The sequence below is a fragment of the Beta vulgaris genome, chromosome 5 (assembly GCF_026745355.1).
Source record: "Beta vulgaris subsp. vulgaris cultivar EL10 chromosome 5, EL10.2, whole genome shotgun sequence".
In the NCBI taxonomy this organism is placed as follows: domain Eukaryota; kingdom Viridiplantae; phylum Streptophyta; class Magnoliopsida; order Caryophyllales; family Amaranthaceae; genus Beta; species Beta vulgaris.
In genome coordinates, this window is record NC_079206.1 from 54,478,386 (window position 1) to 54,483,881 (window position 5,496).

Here is a 5,496-nt window from a genome sequence, read left to right on the forward strand (position 1 = left end):
CCATTTTTAATTACAATCTATTTCTCCTCACTCATGTCATACTCTAGATGCTAGAGCATCACACTCTCTTTTTTTATGACTTCTCAATCAAGTGCCAAAGTGTATTTTTTCCTATAGATCAATTATCTCTTCAAGATTTCAGTTTAATAACTCAAGTGGTTGAGAATTGGGAGAAACCCCAAAACCAAAAATAAAACCCCAAACAATAATTTTCTCTCTCCTCTGATTTTATACCCCGTACTGTGCATGTACCATTTCTGCATTTTCGAGTCGCAATTTGCCCAAACTTATTGAATCAAAGTTGTAGATATCGAAAAGTTATTGAACTTCGACCCAAAAATCACTTGATTTGGAGTTCGGAGCTATGAGTTATGGTCTTTGCAAATTTGGTGTTGCTACCTCCATTTCTCTCTCCTCTGTTTTTTATTCCGACAATCTGTTGCCCCAATTATCTACAACATGCAATCCAATTTTGCTCTTTGTTGCTGAATCAAAGTTGTAGATCACTTCGAGCTAATGAATTTGAGCATAAAAATCGCTCAATTTGGAGTTCGGAGCTATGAGTTACGCCTTACACAAGTTCAGCACTACTGCTGTACTTTGTGTTGCGCTGCTGCCGTGATTGGCTTGCTTGCCTTGTTGCTGCCATTATTTTGGTATTACTTTCCACATGAAGGTATAAGCTAATTTTTATTAATTCCACATCTCCTTTATTCCAATTCAAGTGTGGTGCAATTGGATTTTATATTCTGATTTTAGAAATAAACTTGGTTCTCAATTTTGTTATTGATTAGCAAATATAATTATGATGAGAATTGTTAAACTTAAAGATTGAATATTTTATTTTTCTTATTGGATTGAAGCTTCTAATATGAAGTAAGCCTCTTAAGTAAGTTTATAAAAACAGATTTTTATAAATTATGTCGTTTGATAATACTCTTTGAAATCAGAATGATGTTAATTAGAGATGGAATTGATGTTGTGAGTTGGATTAGTAGAATGGGTTGTATATAAGAGTTGTGGTGGTTAGTTCATGGAAGAGCTTGAAAGTATGAGTAATTCGATTTGTTTATCTAAATTGTTGTGAGGATGGTTAATGATTGTTGTTTTGTTTTGAGGTCGTTGTTGGAGTATATATGGAGATAATTATGAAGTTCGAGCTATAGTTGGTTATCCAGAATGTCGAATTATTGGGAATTGTTTAAAGGTACACACATGTCCTTCCACCTTTGAATCTATATTCGTGTTTTATGTGATTTCATGTGCGAGTTAATAAGCCTTTTATATAAATACAAAATTATTCAAAGTGTTATTTGTGTTTACAAGAGTTGTTAACTACATATTTGGTTTTAAGCTATGAGCGAAAGCTATATATGTGATGAGTTTTACTGAGTAATATTTCTATGAAGAACTGATTGGAGGTAGTTGAATCCTTCAATAATATAGATGTGTGATATTATTAAACCTACTTGTTTCCACATCGAATTTATAATAAGTTTCTTATGCTTAGTAAGTTGATCTTTTATATGAAAGTGTACGTAGCTATGAGAATTAAAGCAATGATCTTTAGTTTATCTAACTATATAAGTGATTTTATAACAAGTACTTCGATTTACGAACTAAGTCGGGACATCGACTCGATAGGTTTATGAACTCGCTTTCGATTTTAATTGTAGTTATATTTGAAAGTTTCAGAGAAAAAGAAAGGAATTTTGATCAAGGATGTTGAGTTAAAATTTCAGGTTAAGGCAATTTGAAAATATTTGTGATATAAGTTTTATATGGAATTCTGAAAGTATGAAAAACTCTTTATTATGGTTTGAGATTTTGATTATATATGATCATGAACTTTGAAAATTATGACTTGGAGTTATGAACAAATATGAACTCGTGAAATTATAAATCAGAATTTTCTAGTTCTATTAATGACGGCGTGGATCTTTACTCCAACTTAAATTTTTATGAATAAGTTCTCATAGGAAAAAGTCTCTCAAATTTGGGTCAATTAAATGAACATTACTCGGATTTAAGTTTGGAAACACGTAAGTCTAGTGAAACAAGTTATATCTTTACAGAATATCATGGATGAATTATGTTATATGGAGTTTGGAATTAAGTTAGAATGAGTTTGTGTGAGATGGGTACTTGTAAGTTCTGTTTAAGAAATACAATTGTCGCTTTGAGGATATTATTAGAAGTAGTCAAATATCCCAAGATTTACTTATGGCGTATAAACAAGGCTGAATGGTATCATCCGAAGATGTCTCCAAAAATAATATGGAGCTTGTTATATAAGAATGAAGATTTGTGATGTCATAATTGAAGGATAATAAATTGTTGGGAGGTTCTAACTAAGAATGAAGATGTTATGTGGTGGAGTAGATTAGATAGATGGAATAGTAAATTTGGATGTGAATTTCAAAAGTCAAACATTGATTTATGAGTTAATGGAGTTGTCACGAGAGGTTTGTGAGTTTAGAGGATGTGTAGGATTTGAGATATGAATATCGTATCAGTGAAATAAAGGATCCAATCTTGGTGGTGGTTTAGAGGAGTATCGATTAGAGAGATATAATTTACAATACTTATGTAATGAAAGATCATACCCGCAAAGGGGTCAATATAAGAGTTTGGAGCATAATTTCTTGCTTCTACTGGATGAGTAAGATTATATAAATGGATGTTGGGAAATAAAAATATAAATCTAGATAATAGAGAGTATGGTAATTAAAGTTATATAATGACAATACTAGTGTATGGTGTTAAGACTAATATGAGCTTTCAGTCAAATACATGGGGACGTATGGTTGTGAATTATAAATTTAAGAAGGATGAACAACGAGTTGAGTATTGGGAAATATGGAGTGAGATATTTTGACTTGCCATAGTAATTGTAGGTGATTTATGATACGTAATAAATTATATTCTGGCAATGAAAGTTCATGTATTGGGAATAAGAAAACCTTTAAGGGGAAAATTCATATCTAGAATTTTGGAATGCTATAGTTTAGATGCTATAAGTTAAAGACGGAAGTCCAAGTACAAAGAGAAACTATTATGATGAAGGGAATTGCCAAGACATGTTAGAGGATACCTTATAGTCTACAAGTAAAACATTACAGGTTAATCGCACGAGCTTAGAATTGGGTCTCCATAATAGTTATCTTATAAGTCTTTGAGAAACATATTTTACACTTTGATTATGTTATGGGTTCGACTGCGGAGAGACATTTGATTTCGAATACGTTTTATGTATATTACTTCCTTTAAAAGAATTTTGAGGTAAGTGAGGTTATTTGAGATTCGAGTTTGTGTTATAATAAGATTATTGAGGTTCAGGTATTTTGGATATGTTAGTTACATTTCAACTTTGTTTTAAACTGTGTTATAATAAGATTATTGAGCTTCAGGTATTTTGGATATGTTAGTTACATTTCAACTGTGTTATAATAAGATAATTGAGGTTCAGGTATTTTGGATATGTTAGTTACATTTCAACTTTGTTTTGTTTTATATTGATTTACGGACGAGAGTTTAAATCGTTGACACACTGTGGAATTGAGTATGCGATACGAATTAAAAACAAGAGTATAAGTTTTGAAAGATATAAGTTTGTGTTATTGAGAAATTAGCATTATGATTTAGTTATTGTTTTATTGGGAAAGTAAACAACATTTATGGAGCGAGATGCTCAATATGTGTTATGGAGCGGTATTGTTCCTTTGAGTAGTCATGATCCAAAATTATTGAGGTTAAGTTTTGGAAATTCCTAATTCGAAGACCGAGCAGGAAGTTATGTTCATTTTAAGTTCAGTATTTTTGCTGTAATTATTTTGACAAAAGTTCCAAATGTTCTTGTTAACTCAACCCTTTTGGTAAAGTTTAAATGAGCACACTAAGTGCCTATACGACTTTTACAAGCAGTAAAGAATTGATTATTTCCTTATATCTTTACACGTAACTAATATGTGAAATTGTTGACGTAAAACAAAAGATTTCAAAAGAAGATTCAAGTCTTGCAATGATTAGCAACACCATAGTAGTGGTGATTATTTTCCTCTTCATGGATAAATATGTGTTCTTTGAAACACGTGTGGTATTGATAAACTGTGCATTTAAACTATTTATGTAAATAAACTATGGATACAAGTGGGTAAAGGCCGATACCAAATAAGGTACGGTATGAACAACAACCCTTGGAGGATGGGTGATCTCCTTTCGAACCCTCGCTGGGTGGGTGAAGTCCAGCAGATAATAAAAATGGGACATGTCCTGGTTAAGGCTTGCAAGCATAAATATTTAAACGGTGGGTGACGACCTCCATTAGCTTAGAGACAGTCGGCTCCTTGTGTAAGGTGCCCCTCTCTATTCGTGTTCGCTTTACCCAAAGAAATTAAATGTTATAGACCCAAAGGGTTTTGAATGATCTAAGTGGTGATCTTATGATAAAAATTCTACTTTAATGCGATTGTGCAAGGATAGTAATCCTGAAATTTTTAAGCAAGACTTACTTGTGAAGCATGCGAATTCTAGCATGAATTATGAATGGTCTTAAGCCACCAAAAATGAGTTTTGGGATGAGCTTATGTATTCAACTGTTGTTGAAATTTGTCCTTATGCAAGGAACTTATTAATGTAGTATATGTATGAGTACTCTTTACGTACTTTCTAGTTAAGGGTTCTGGTTCGTAATAAAACATTTCTAACTATTTGATTTTAAGTTTTTTTGAAGTTTGGGATTGTTCCACTTGATGAGTAATAAACCGCACAACTATATTTTAAGCCACTAAAATGAATTTTGGTTGGACATGTGTGTACTCAGTTTTTCTGATTTTGTTCTTGGAACCTGTCCTGGTGGGGCAGGGTTCATTGTTAGTGATTTTGCAGGGTTGATGTCGAGGACTTGGAATATGATTATTGATCAAGAAGAAGATTTTTATGTTATGGAATGGTGGGTTGAGGTTAAAGTTAGATGCTTTGTTTGGAAGTATTCGTAATCTGTTATTTGATTTTCAAGTTGTTATGTTGTGGGCCCCTGACCCACAGATCCAGAATTGTTTTTATAGGTATTGTTTCCGCTGTGAATAAATGTAAATTCGAGGTTTGTTAAGTATTGATTATGTTTGGTTTATCTTAAGTGTGATTAGTTAGTAGCTCGGAAGTGCGGGCTGTTACAGTTTAGGTTCCAAAATTGTTGGCTTACAGACCCAAATTGCCTAAAGATAATTAAAGAAGCATGGCTGGCGTCAAGTAGCAGCCCAATGAATGAAAAATTGAAAGCAGTGAGGAAAAGGCTGAAAATCTGGAATAGGGACGACTTCGGGAACATTGAAAGTAACATCCTACAACTGGAAAATGCAATCCAGAATCTTGATGACATATCCAACCAGAGAGTGCTAACTACAGATGAATTGGAGGAAAAAAAAAAGCAGCGCAACTCGATCTATGGAAGTGGATGAAAAGGAGAGAATTGTATTGGGCTCAAAATTCAAGAAT

At 32.7% G+C, this 5,496-nt stretch overlaps 1 long non-coding RNA gene across 1 annotated transcript; it reads left to right on the forward strand.

Moving 5' to 3' along the window:
* Window positions 1–686: 686 nt before the first annotated feature.
* On the forward strand, window positions 687–5,115 carry LOC125497445 (uncharacterized). The gene is made up of 2 exons (XR_007274193.2): window positions 687–1,207; window positions 4,864–5,115. It is a non-coding gene; the product is annotated as an uncharacterized LOC125497445 (long non-coding RNA).
* Window positions 5,116–5,496: the final 381 nt, after the last annotated feature.